The following is a 15,406-nucleotide window of genomic DNA, read 5'->3' as shown; positions in this document are numbered from 1 at the left end:
CAAAGACAAGTTTGGGAGTTTTCTTTAAAGAAGACTGGTAATACACTAATGGTGCAGCAAGTCTGTCCCCAAAGAGTGAAAGTGAATGAGACCTGGGTATTTTCCATGGAATGATTCACCCAGTGGTTCACACCAAAGGAAAAGGTTTGGAGAGAGACTCATGACCATAATTCATGCTGAGGTCTCTTTGAAGACAAGAACCCTATTTTTTCATCTTTGACTCTCCAATAACTTATAAATATTTGTTGTATAAATATTTATTTAATGATTGAATGAGTTTTTATTCTGAACTTTGCTAAATAGCACCAATACTAAATTCTATGTGTGTTCAAGTGACTATATTAGAAGAGCTGTGCATATTGTGTGTGTGTTTGTACTGACATAGACGTGGCATGAATGAGGAAATAAATATGAATAGGTAGGCTTGGCAACTGAAGTAATTTCAACCAGAGAGCACAGAAAGTGATGATCATTGATTATTAATGTATGTTCCTATCAAAAGATGGAAAGGTACACTTATTTATTCAGTCATTCGGTAAGAATTCAGTGGGAAGTTATTGTGTACTTTTAGCCCTGAGGCAGGTGTTGTGAATGATACACATATAAGTCAGATGTCCCCACAGGTGATTTTTCTGGCTATGCCACACCCAGCATTATAAAGGACAGGGCATCTCTGACCATCAGCAAATAGAATCCACTCCCACTGAGCTCGTTACTGGCAATGCTGATTTTATTGAAGATTCCATCAGGGAGGCAGAGAAAAAGTTTGTATTTCATCTACCATAGCCCTCAGCCTCTTGTATACCTTGTTTAACATAATTCTCCTTAGTCCTTGTACTTCCCCTGGGCTTCTCTTTCCATTATTCCAGTGCACAGCTCTGTGCCACTCATGTCCTCTCTCCATGACTTTTCTGGAGCAAATATTTATATATTGTACAGATGCCACCAGGGCTCTGTTCCTACATCCTCAGACCTTACCATTATGTGCATGCAGACCTAGCTCCTGATCCCAGCTCCCATCTCTTTGCCTAAGATAGATAGATAGTTAGATAGATAGATAGATAGATAGATAGATAGATAGATAGATAAATTTCCATGGAAGAGCAGCTCCATCTGTTTTTCTTGTAGTCCTTGGTGTCATCAACCTACTAGCCTGGAAGGCAGGATTCTTACACACTTCTCTCCATACCTATTTTAGCCTAGGTTCCCCTAGAAGCAGATCCTGATTTTGAAGGGTTCATTGCTAATAGTCTATTTGGAAGGTGAACTTAGAACTGGTAGAAGAGACAGGTAAGGGTGGGCAGTGAAGTAAGTATGCAATATCAAGTTGCCCCTTTAGGTAATTGGAGTGTAACCTTACTAGGCTTTCTGGTAATCAGTGTAGAACACACACCTTAGAATTATTTTACCAAGGGTTGAGCACTTGGTTGAGGCACTTATTGGTTGAGGACTGCTCCTTGGTGGTGAGTGTCAATCTCCTGGTATTTCTGGCCTGCCATGTGCACAGGCAAAGTGGGATCTGGCAGAGCAGGCACTGGCTGCCAAAGAAAGCCCTTAGACTTTCTCTTCTTTCAGAGAAAGGAGAGAGAGGAAGCCTGTGCCAGGCTGACAGCCAGGGAAGGCTCACAGGCTTCAGAGGGCAGGGTACCTTGCAGTGAGGTGGGTGAGGCCTGAGTCCTCCCTAAGATGGGATCAGTATAAATTTGCCAAGGAGCCCTTGTGACAGAGGAAGCGCTGTTCTCTATCATTATCATCCCCCCCTTCAGTCTTGACCACCAGAGCTCACTTGGATTGCAGAAGAATTGACATATCTTCACTTCCTTGACTTCCTGCTATCACCTAGGAATGGACGCATTGTTTTCTTTGGCATTATTAATAGAGATAATAGTAGCCAACAACATTTATTGAGCATTTATTATAGGTCAGACGCTGTGCTAGATGCTTTTCATGCATTCACTTATTTCATCATTCCCTAAACTCTGAGAGGTAGATACCATCATTTGCTCTATATCAATGGAAGATGAGGCAGTAACTTCCCCGGATCTTGCAGGTATGAGTGCTGGAGCTGATATTTGAACACAGGTAGCCTGGTGCCAAAGCCTGCACTCATTTACTCCTGCAGAGACTATTCAGCCTAGGCCTTTTGCCTTTCTTCACACTATTTTGAGGTGGCTGAGATTAGGCATGTTTGAATGAGGATGGGTTGGAAGGTGTGGTGCACAATGCTCCCATGATCCTCTGGGGGGAATGGAGGACTCAGGGTGGTTCCAAGAGACTTTTAGTCCTGAGACTTTTCACTCTATATTCACTATGTCAAGTGTTTTGCCACCATCTTAGAAGAGGAAAAAGAAGTCCCAAAATGTCACCTTGTGGGAATGGAGATAGAGAAGTGCAGTTTTATGATTTTGCCTTATGTTAGCAAATTGTAAAAGCATCTTTCTCCTGCTTCTTCCCTGACTCAGGGCCCAACATTTGAAACCAGAGTCCTGAATGTCATTTCATTTGAGAGCTTCCTGCCCTCTCTCCTCCCTAGCCATGCTTAAGATAGGGAAGGATGAAGTGGCTTTCTGTGACTTGTCCTGTTTCAACTCAAGAGCCATGACTTTGAATTGGAGAAACACCATTCTAGGCTTATTCCCAACCTTCTGGCAATATTTTCCTTCTTCTTATGCAGCAACTTCCAGATTGTGCTGTTCCTTGGCACATATCTGGTTTTCTTTCGTTGGATCTTTCTAAAAGACAGATAACACTATTTCTACTCAAACTGATATCTTCACTCTGTCCTGGGAAACATATGATCCCCTTTCACCTCACATGACCCTGGAACTTAGGCTGCATGGATTAAAAAGCAAACAATGAAAAAAACCCTAGGAAGTAGAGATTCTTCTTTGTACTATAAATGAAGCAAATTATAAATTCTGCCTCAACACAGTTTTGGGGATGTAGGAAGGTTATTACAAAAAAAAAAAAAAAGAGGTGAGGAATTCTTCAGTTCTCTGATATAGGAGAACTTATTTTTCTCCGCATTAAAACTACTCCCATGGACACTTCCTGTACTTTCATCTGCATACTGATTTATTTTTCTCTAAGTGAATTTTGGTAATGAGAAAGGTGCCTACTTGACGTCTCCAGGGAATAAATCCTTCTAATTATCCACAGAGAAGAGAAGCAGACAAGTAGTCACAAAGCAGTTACCTCCTACAATATTTTAGAGATGCATCTCAAGCCTGAACTATGCAGAAAACAACTAAAAATTAGCAAATTACTCAGGCTGAGTGACTTAGGAAATATTCCGGCTATTCTAATATTTGCTGGTAAACATGTCAATGACTATGACTCATGACAGCTGCCGGATGTGGGCACAGTTTTTTTTAAAGTGAAGACTTGAAGTGGAACCCCCACTCCATGTAGCTCAGATCTCCATGCAGATATGAGAGAGTGATAGACAGATAGATATGCTGCATCCCCCCCTTCCCTCCCACCCAGAGTTTCTCTACCTCAGCACTACTGGAAACTGGATAATTCTTTTTAAAAGGAGCTATCCCATGCACTGTAGGATGCTTAATAGCAACCCTGGTGTCTACTCACTAGATGCCAATAGCATCTCCCTCCCAAGGCTTGAGTTGGACAATAAAAAATGTCTGCAGTCATGGTCAAATATCTCCTGGGGGCAAAATTACCCCAGATGACAACCCTGGCAGGGAAAAACTTTGGACTCACCACTTGAGGTCCTGGAACCTACCTATGTGCATATTCTCTGTTGTAGAATATGTTTTTAACCAAATGTATTTCAATTCTTTTTAGGGCTATTGCTTACTTAATTTCTTAGCTATATGATGTAAGATCACCTGTAAGTGCATTATTTATTTCAGGAAGTACAGATATCATTCTTTTTAATGGCTTTATACTATTCAATTATGGGAAGATGCCACAATTTATTTATCCAGTTCATTGTATTATTTCCAGTTTTTTTATAATTACATATAATGTTTTAATTTGTGTATTCCTTAATTCAACAAAAACAATTTCGTGTCCTCCATTTCCAGTAGCTGTATTAGGTGCTGGTAAAAAGGACACATAAGCATGGACTTTGCCCTCATTCAGCTTACATTTTAGCAAGGAAGAAAATAATAAGTAAATAAAGTAATTACTAATTCTAAAAAGATGCATAACTATATAATTCAGTTAGTGCTAACTTCCATGAAGGAAATAGAGGGATGAGACAAAGAGCAACTGATGACATCACTTTAGATAGGGTGGTCAGGGAAGACTTCTCCTGTTAGGGAACATTTGAACATAGACCTAGAGGATGAGAATGAGGCAGCTATCTGAAGAGCTAGACTAGTCTGAGCAAAGGGAAAAGCGAATACAGAGACCCAGCAGGGAGAAAGGGCTTGGGGTACTTGAGGAACAGAAAGGAGGCCAGTGTAGCTGGAGCACAGAAGGCAAGGATGAAAGTGGAGAGATATGAGGTGGGTCATATACGGCAGGAAGTGGAAAAGGCATGGCCTTATAGGCCATTATAGGGAAGAGTCTAGATTTTGTTCTGAAAGCATTGGGAAGCCATTTAAGGTTTTAAGAAGAGTGGCATGATCCAGTTTATGATTTAAAAAGTTATTCTGGTGAGAAAATGAACTATTAAAAGGGAAAAATTGAATTAGAAAAAACAGCTAAGGGCCTATTTAAATTCCCTAATTGGGATTTAATGGTAGAATGATTCCAATAAGGGCAGTGGAAATAAACAGAAGTAAATGGATTACAGTACAACCGTCATCTTGGAGAAGGATTGAATGGGCAGGCAAGAAAAAGAAAGTGCAATGGGTGACTCCTAGGTCTGGGTCCCAAACAACTAGGAGGCTGATGATGCCACTTACCAAGATGGGAAGACTGGGCAACGATGAATTTTGGTCAAGCTGAGGATGAAGAGTGCCATTTTTAATGTATTAAATCAGCTATGCCTGTTAGATAGCCAAGTAGTAATGGCAAGTTAGACATATAAACTTAGAGCTTAGGGGAGAGATATGAGCTAGAGAAATAAACAATTGGGTGTCACTGCATCTAGATGGTACTTCAAGCCATTCGACTGCGGGGGATCATGTGGGAAAAGAACTTAGAAGGAATGAAGGCACAGGGCAGATGTGCCTTCATTTGCCCTGGGGCCCTCTTGCATTCAGAGGTGTGGAAGAGGAGACAGAACCATGAATAAGACCAAGAAGAAATAGCTGGCAAGGTAGGAACACACTAGAAGAGTAGAATGCCATGAAAGCTGGGCAATGACAGCACACCAGTAGAAGAAAATGACCAATGGAATAATCAACACATTTCTGTGCCCCTGTGCAAGTCTTTCAGTAGGATAATTTCCTAAACATGAAATTCTTAAATGATGGCTATAAATATGTTAAAATTTTAATAAATACCACCAAGCTTTACTTGCCTACCAAGATCTTGAAAACATTCTATGTTTTCTTCTAGGAACTTTATAGTTTTGCCTTTCACATTAAGATTTAAAATCCATCTGGCACTTATTTTTGTGAATATGTGAGACAGGGGGCAAGATAAACTTTTTTCCCTATATGGATCGTCAATTGACCTAGCATCACTTATTGAAAAGACAGTCCTTTTCCCTCTGCATTGTAGTGTCACTTTTGTCATGAATCAGGTGTTCATAAATGTAGTTCTGTTTCTGGAAGCTCCATTCTGTCCTACAGACTGTTTATTCTTGCTGCAATACCACACTGTCTTAATTATGGTAACTTTACAATAAATCATGGTATCTGGGAGTGGAAAGCTTCCAGCTTAGATCTTCTTTTTTGAGACTGTCTTGGTTATTCTTGGCTCTTTGCTTTTCATACACATTTTGGAGTGAGACTGTCAATTTACACACACACGCATACACACACACCTGCTGGAATTTTTATTGTGATCGCATGGAGATCAATTTTGGGGAAAACTGACATCAAGTCTTCCAATTCGTGAGTGCAGTGTAATGAATATGGAAATACTTTTTTACCCAATAAAGATTTCAGCCACGGGCAGCTTTTGTGAAAATATGATCCATGCTGACTCTCTAATTTGTTTTGTTTTGTTTTGTTTTAAATGGAAGGGAATGTTTCCCAAGGCTTAACTGATCACCAGAAAGGTGTACTTGTGAAAATATCAATCAAGGTAACTTATATAGGACTGGACTTTAATAAACCAGTGAAAACTTGGAGAGCCTTCACCAAAATACTGATCAGAAGAAACAGTCTCTAGGTCTTCTTGGCTAGCTGGCTGGAAGTTGCATGTGGACATTTTCAGAAAAGAAGAGCTTTCATTTTTTAACCTGTACCCTTTTCCTGCCCTCTCACTTAACACATAGCTGTGCTGACAATGGGTGTCCCCAGTGTTATGCTCCATACATTTGGCATACCACAGAAAACTTGGTATTTTCCCAGCTGATAATGTTTATTAATTAACAGTAATGTTTCTTATGAATCATTTCACTCTTAAAATGCTCCACTAATAGCATCTATAAAATTTTTTTTACATACAGTTTTAGTGCTCTTTAAATGTTCTGAAAACATGGTTTCTGTGTATATTCAGTACTCAGTGCATGATTTTACCATCAAATGTCATATCTAAATATGCATTCCCATTCACACACAAGACAAGGCTGAAGGGATTTATTACAATATCAGGTTATATATTTTTACTATTGGATGTGGTTGTACATCTACCTTAAAATTCACCTATGGTAACAATTATTGACAGAAATGTTGTTCATGACTCAATACTTAAAGTAATTGTGCATAAACCCAGCCATTTATGGTTGAATGCCATCAGTCTTTATATTAATATATCTGATTTCAGATATCAGTTCTTAGAGTGCCTATTTAGATCATTTTACTTTAGATATTTTCCTTTAAATTCTGAAAAAGACTGAACAATTTGAATTTCTCAATCTTTACCCAGTTTTTCTTCCTCCAGATTCTCTAGATATGCTCTATATTTCTGCTTCTTGGCTAAATCTCAAGATTTCTAACAAGCTAACAACAGAAATCCCAGAATTTGTGTACAAAACTTCATGCTTCCAAGATTTCCTAGGTGGATATAAATCTTTTCTCCATGGGGTTCACAAAACTCAATACAAATTTAATTATCCTTCACAACATGGCCAAAAGGGTGAAAAATGAGATAAGTTCAGACAACGACAACAAAAAAACTAAACCCAAACGAAAATAACAACTAAACATAACTCTCCATATCAGTATGTTCCCCAAGGTCAAAAACAAAAGCTTTTAAGTGATATTGTAATTAATCATTCGTATTATTGTGTAGCTTAAGAGACATGTGTCACTCATATATATTACAAAGCTAAATACTAACAAAAACATATAAGACCATATTTAGGAAGACGTCTGGCATTCAAAGAAACATACGTCCTGCTTTTAAAAGGGCATCCTAAAGACATCCACCTAGTCAAATAAATTTTAACATACATAATTTTTTAAAAGAAATATATAATTTATTCATTCTCACAAATTCAATTTTGGAGGCAGATAGATTTGATGAAATTAACTTCTTAAGATTTTCTCCTAATGTTCATAGGTGGTTCTAAGTCATGTCCTGCATGTCTAAGTGTGTCCAAAGCCATTGTTGACATTTGGCAAATTGCCTCGTGAATTTTCACCTGAGTTTTTGATGATTTTCCATTTTACAATGTAAACTGAGATGCTGTGTGCAGCTGTTTGATCCAGGATCATCAGGTGGCCATGTGCGGTTTCCACGGGAACCAGAACTTTATCCAGCATATCATAGGCCACCATTTTTTCTCTATTATAAAGAAGCTATTTTTCTAATAGGCGTGTACTGCACACTGCAAATGTTATCCTTGAAACCGCCTGTTCTCTGAGAGAGGAAAATGTTTTCACTCTTCTGAAAATTAAAAAATATTATGATTATTGTTCATCTGCCCAGAAGCAGAAAGGACATATTGTCATTATTTATTATTGATGAAACTTAGTGCTTGAAATATAACTTAGAATTATTCTCCTATCTAATGGGCTAAAAGCCACAAGCAGTAAAAGTAGTAAAGACAAAAAACTGAGAAGCAATTTAATTTGGAAAATTTATGAATAGGAAAGAAACATAATTTTTCCTCAATAACCTTCCCCAATGCCCCACTCTTATACTTTTATTTTGTAATTTTTAGGAACTTAATTGACATGTTTTAAACAAAGATTCAGGAAACATAAGGTCATTAAGACAGAACTTGTAGGAGAAAAGGCTTTCAATTTTGGTGTCATTGAGCCATGAATGGAGAGTTGAAAGCACCCTGAGTCTTCAGGTTCACATCCCCTTTTCTGAAAATGAAGAAACTGAGAAGTATTAAGTGGCCAGCTCTAAGCCATGCTCTTATTTCATGGTGTAACTGGGACAATACAGATCTGCTTTCGACATCCTGTATGTGTGATCTCGGTGATGCTAGGATGTTCCTGAGTCACTGGAACTCTGCTCCCCATTATGCAACCCAGTACAATTGTCCCTCCATTATTCAGAAATAACGTCTGTTATTTGTGTAAATAATGTCTTCCATTATTCAGGATAATGAGGTCTACTATCTCACGTATTCTTGTGTTCCAAATGTTTATTTGTAAGTACTTGTTGCTTTCTGTGGGAAAATGCATTCCCTTACTTTGTCCTATCTCAAAGTCATTAAACATGCCTACTCAAGAATGCCTTTGTCTCCTTTTCACCAAAGCATGCCTCTGTCTTATTTAATACTCTGTGTAAGACTTGTTGATAACATAAAGGCTCACAAGGTTAATTCTTCCTCACTCCTCACTTCAATGCTTCCTTCCTCTTCCCCTCATTCCTTTTCTGCCTCCCTAAATAGCATGTGTCCCTCTCTTAATGTAATTGAAAACTGTTCTTTCATATGTTTATCAACAAGGTTTTTTTTTTTTTTTTTCACTGCAGTTAATTAAATGTCAGGGAGTCAAGGGTTGAAAAATTATCCTTCAGGTACAATGTTCACTATTTGGGTAATGGATACACTAGAATCCCACCAGTATATGCAATATGCCCATGTAACAAACATGCACACGTACCCTGAGTCTAAAATAAAATAACATTTAAAGAAATTAAATGCCAAACTAACAGTGGCTTAAAACATAAGGACATCTACTGTTTACATAAACAGCAGTCTGAAGTTAAGACTGTGCCTGGAAGACAGCAGATCAAATTAGACTCAAAGCTGTTTTATGGTTTCTGTGGTGGCAGAAACCAATCCGATTACTGTCAGTCTGGGCTGGCATGGTAATTGAAAACACCTAGCTGAAGTGGAAGGTGTGTGGGCAGAAGCAACCAGTAGGCAGATCACGTCAGAATTGAGAATAACACATTCCAACCTGTTAAGATAAGCTATTGTGAAGGACTCTGCAACAACTGGGTCCCATAGAAATAATAGGCAACAAATTTGTTATCTGTGAAAATCAGGAGTATTGGGAAAGGGGGCTGGGACTTTAATGAGTAACTTATATTCATTCATCACACATTAAATTACTACCTGTTATCACCCAGCCATTCTAGCCTCAGGAGCTCAGGAAATTGATGATTAAAGATTATCCTTGTCCTCAAGCTCATACTCTGTTGAGAAGGCAGACATACAAATAATTACAATTTTGTGTGATGATTGTTCTAACAGTTATATATAAAATTGTATGAAAACTACAGCAGACAGCAGTTAATTCTGCCTGAGAGTTTCAGGGAAGGCACCACTGAGGGGGTGACTTTTAAGCAGGAAAGAGAAGGAGTGCCAAAGACCAGAACATACCAGAAACATGAATTCAGTGGCACGAAATAATGCAGCATTTTTTGGTGAAAACAAGAAAGTTTATGTTGCTGGAATGTACTGAGCACATGGGCAAGACTGGAGATGGGAAGTTGAATTTTAATAGGATGGTTTAGTTAGCCTATGTTTGAGGATTTTCAGGGTCAGAATAGAAAGTGATCAAGGGGTGAACAGACTCTGTGATGCAGGTGAGCATAATTAAACACACCAACAGTGGGTATAGATATGGGGAAAAATGACACCAAATGAGAAACTCACAACTGCAGGTTTTAATAAGTTCAAAGAGTAGGTCTGGGATAGTCAAGCCGGGAAAAAGTGGTTATGCAGTTTGTTCAAAGGATGGAATTCTAAAGTTTAAGATTTCACATGTGGAACAGTCCCGAGGAACAAGAGCTAGTATAGGGCCTTGAAGACAAAAGTAACTGCACTATGAGGCAAAGAGGAGCTGTCTGTATGGACTTTGATGTTACTCTCTTAAGTCGTGTTCCACTTAATGTAGATCCTGAAACAAGGATTTGAGTACAAGTTTATGTGGCAGATAAATTCCACACTTTTGGCTCATTTGCTTTTATACTAGTCTGTCATTAAGTCATGAAGTCCTCGGCTCAGCATTGCTGTACAGTCAGCTGACATTAATTGATGTTAACTCAATAGAGTGGCCCTTCTCAGAGCTATCAAGAACAAGATGGCTTTAGGAACACCAGCTTCCCTGTTAAGGCTCATCCTCCTGGCCTTAACTCTGCTTGATCACTCTCCCTTCAGCCCCAGGGAGAAGGTACCTCTCGTTGAGGAACATCAAGAGGGAGCCCCTCACTTAATCACTTCTCGTGTGTCTCCCAAACCCTTTCTGAATTAAGAAAAGATTCCACAGCTTGCTCTTGGTTGCTTCTGTGTTTGAGGAGCTGATCTCTGCTTTGGGGAAAGAGCCTTATAAAACTGTATGTCTCTCTATTTTAGTGTCTATTTATTATTCTTTGTTTTCTTACCATTTTCAGTTTTAAGCCACCAATTCAAGACGATAGCTTTTAATATTCTACTAGTGTATAATGACAGTCCTCAAGTTACAAAGATGTCATGTTCTTCAATGTACTATCTATAAATTGGGATTTCATATATAAATCCCAACATAATTGTTTTTGAAACACTGTGTTTTTAATCTACCAAAATACTACCAGATACATCTATCCAAAATTCCCAAAACTAAGCATCAAATCATTTCTTCATATCTTAACACCACATTATGTTTATGTGTGTGTGCTTATTATGTAAATAGTTTCTTATTTAATGAAAATGTAAAGTACAATACCACATACTTTGGCTCCAACTGCATTGATAGATGTCAATGGATTTACATTTGTCACTTATTTTCAAACTCTTTCATCAACAGCAAAACTACATGTGTGTGTGTGTGTGTGTGTGTGTGTGTCACAGGAAGGCTTTATTAAATTTTCATTTCTGTTAAGGCCATAAAAATAACAAACACACATTTACAATACACAGCTTAATAAACTAAAGAAAATAGGAGAAACTATTATTCCCCATTCTCACTACAAATAGCTGATGAAAATTTCTGCATCTAAGTCACTCCTGTTATTTCTCAAAGTGATAACTATATAACTACTGTACAAATGTTGGTAGTTTGAATATGACATAGTGATACATAACTACACATGTCTGTAGTTCAGGAGTTACATTCAAGTTATTAACATGTATATAATCTCTTGTTCTACATCAAGCTATTTGACTGTATAAGAATGATATATATTCTACTTTTTGTATTTGCTATTATTTACAGAAACTGAGTCACGGATACAGTTGCTTCCTGTGGGCTGCTTGGCAACCTAAGTATTAATGATGTTTAAGGAGTGAAATAAAGGAGAGAATGCTTAAGCTGGAAAACTGAAATTCTGATCTAGTCAAAAGCTCACTAGTTTCAAAATACAAATCAAATTCTTTTTTTTTTTTTTTTCTTTTTCTGACATGGAGCCTCATTCTATTGCCCAGGCTAGAGTGCAGTGGCGTGATCTCGGCTCACTGCAACCTCAGCCTCCCGGGTTCAAGTGATTCTCCTGCCTCAGCCTCCCAAGTAGCTGGGGTTACAGGCCCATGCCACCATGCCCGGCTAATGTTTGTATTTTTAGTAGAAATGGGGTTTTACACCATGTTGACCAGGCTGCTCTCAAACTGCTGGCCTTAAGTGAGCTGCCTGCCTCAGCCTCCCAAAGGGCTGGGATGACAGGCGTAAGCCACTGCACCTGGTCATAAATCAAATTCTTAAAGTTTTACGACAAGCATTCTTAAATACCAAATAGCATATTTCTTTACTATCAATGCTGTCGCCTAGAGCTGACAGTCCCTGTTTGTGGTCCTGCTTCAGAAACAAAGCTATGCCTTTAATTCATCTACCAGTCATAATTAATAATATGTGGCACACTCTTGGTTTAATCTTCAAGCTAAATGAAAATTCTTTAAATTAGATGATGAGAATATATGGATTTACAAGCCCCATAATGGTGGACATCCAGATTGCATGTTTAGAGGATACAGAGCCCACTTTGTTCTGAAGCCATACTCAGCTAGCTTGGTGCTCACAGCTCTACTATACTAAGCTGCAGAAGTCTTTCAGGAGCCTGAGAGCTCCTGGAGGACCACTGCTTATCTGAACTGTCCTTTAGAAAAAAGTATTCTCTTTCTACCTCCTAGGTTCAGCTTTGACCTTCTTAAGACTGAGAATTACTTTTCCTTATGCATTAATTAATGTTAATCATTAATAACCAAATTGTAACCACATAGCAGATGTATCTAAGATGCTAGCATAGGAGGTTAGACATTTAGTCACCTGCAGGGAGGTGCCCTATTTCCCCTATTTTGAGAAGCTAAATCTTGTAAGTGGAGAAAAAAGAATTACAGTAAATGTAAGGCAGATCTTGGACAAGGCAACCTTATTTCCATTCTTGAATTCACTGAAGGCCACGCTTGGATTAATTCAGAATTCTCAACTTCAATACTATTGGCATTTTGGGCCAGATAATTCTTTGCTGTGGGAATTGTTCTGTGCATTGTAAGATGCTTAGTAGCATCCCTGGCCTCTGCCTTGATTCCAGTAGCTTCTCCAAGTTGTGACAATCAAAAATGTCTCCAGATATTGCCAAATGTCTTCTGGGGAGTAAAATCACCCTTGGTTGAGAGTCATGGATTAATTGTAAGGTAGAAGGGAGCTACTTTGTTCACAAAAGTAATAAAACTCACACAGAACTCCTGCTGAAAATAAACTCATGCAGTAGAAAACAGACTGGCTTTTTTTATTAGTTGCCCTAAACATCCTCAAGCCACATTCTAGATCGTTATTTGAATGTTGACAGTGAAGTCTATTTTTCCAGTTGTTTGTTTTCTTAAATAAAGTCACTGAAATGTTATATGATATGGTGCCCCACAATTGTCAAGTATGGGAATACTATGAGCTCTGGTCCATTAGTTAATAATCTATATAATATTTTCCAAACTAATTTTTGTGTAGGACCCATTCAATGTGTTTTAAAAATTCTAAATAAATGTCTTGGTTTAAAACCCCAATGTTTTCAAAATAAGAATGATTCTTGCAATTAAAGATGGAAATCCATCAACCATAGACCTGATATAATTAAGTAATTCATTTAAAAAAATTACCAGGAGATGGGCACTGGGTTTCTCATTTCACTGAACAGTCCCTGCAAACTCAAATGCCACAATATCTATTGTCTCAGCCTGCAACTGTGTTTGCCAGTTAAGGTCACTTCAATGTGAACAGAAAGGGGAGGAATTCTGCTGTGGACATTTAAGAAAGTATAATTCTGCTATGGGCATTGTATTTTTTTCACAGTCATTTTCTACCCATCTTCCCCCAACTCCCCAATATTCAAACATATGCTCAGTACTTTCAGGAAGGAAGGAACGCTACCCAGGAGGTTGAAAATGAGCGTGATTCAAATGTTTTGTCAGCTGGAGTTCTAGCCAGCAACCAATTTCACAAACTCTTGTACGTTATTCAAATTATCATAATATTATTCAAATAATCATAACACAGCATTGGGTCTTTGACCTATTAATTATCCTTTCATCCATTCCCTCCCTGCTGCCGAGTTAATTAGTCAGATGGCAGGGTCTCTGCTTTATGTATATTATCTCAACCATAGAAAGCCACAAAGTTGTGTCAAGAACTGCAGTGTTAGAGTCATCCTTTTCCGTTCTAATAATCATGTATGCAAATTATTTTAACATCTTTTCCTTCTTGCTAATAGCCTTACTATTTAGAGAAATACAGGCTTCCCTTCATCCCTTTCCACTGTGTGTGTGTGAGAAGAAATGAGTGACAGCCAGCCACCCACCACCCCAGATTGCATCCTTGTCCTAGTTTTTTCTCTCCTTGAGACAGAGAAAACTACTTCTTAGACATGTGGAATTCTCTTTATCCTGCCCTTTGTGCCCCAAAGCCATGATTGAGTATTCTTGATTGGCACTGGCAGTGGGATATGGTGCTGTCCTCTGCTCCACCAACACCACTGGGCTCATCATTCAGAAATCTAATCCTCAGCAGTTCACAGGATGGCTTCCTGAAATTCTTTTCTTATGTACCCATAGAGCTCACCCTATGACATCAGTCTCCATAAGCAAACAACAAGCCACATATCTCATGTCAGAAATGCCACAAGGGTGCTGATGTTTTATATACTTCTCAACAAACTGAATGGGTTTTCTGTCAAACTTTTTGCCTTTTTTTTTTTTTTTTTTTTTTTTTTAAGAGTACAAGAGTCCCTTTCAGACTAACAAGGAAGAAAATTTTTGTGAATACAAGATTGAAGTTAGCACAGCTTTATTCTCCATGCTATCATTGAAAGTTAAAAGTCAGGAAAACAAACTCCTCTAGCTATTTCAAACAGTGAAAATGTAATATAGTGAACTGGTTGCACAGTGATGGAAGAGCTAAGAAACCAATTGGGAAGTGGAGGCAACCCAGAGATTAGCAACAGCAGGAAGCCACAAGTACCCACAGGGAAGATACAGTAAGTCCTAGAATCAAGAAGCCAGTCCTTCCAGCTAAAGCTAGAATCATGGAGATGGCTTCTCAGGGGAGCTGGGACCAAAGAGAAATGCAATCACTGCAGGAGACTACCCCATGAAGCCAAACTAGAAAGGCAGAAATACCTTGGCTGCTTCCTTCTTCCTCCAGTCTAATCTCTCAGTAGGCCCCCATGGATAGAATTTAGCTAGAAACCAGGTGCAAAAAAATCTAGAAAATCTTATTTGAGGAAGGATGGGAGATGAGTCTGGAAGTTGTATCCATCTTCCTTTGCAGTGATAGTTGAGTGAATACAGAGCTAATCAACAACACCTAAATGACAAATCTCTATACAGGTGCACATAGAATGTGTCCAGTCATCTAGAATTCATGACCACTCACAAGAAGTTTACTGTAGTCTAAATAACTAAAGAGTAAGCTTGGCAAGTTAAAGTAATAAACAAAACCACCTAAGAAGCCAACTATTTCAAGGATTCTGGTATCTCTGGGATGCTCTGGTTGGCAGAATAATGATGTGG

This window comes from Chlorocebus sabaeus, chromosome 10 (assembly GCF_047675955.1).
Source record: "Chlorocebus sabaeus isolate Y175 chromosome 10, mChlSab1.0.hap1, whole genome shotgun sequence".
Classification (NCBI taxonomy): Eukaryota; Metazoa; Chordata; class Mammalia; order Primates; family Cercopithecidae; genus Chlorocebus; species Chlorocebus sabaeus.
This window is presented reverse-complemented; position numbering follows the sequence as displayed.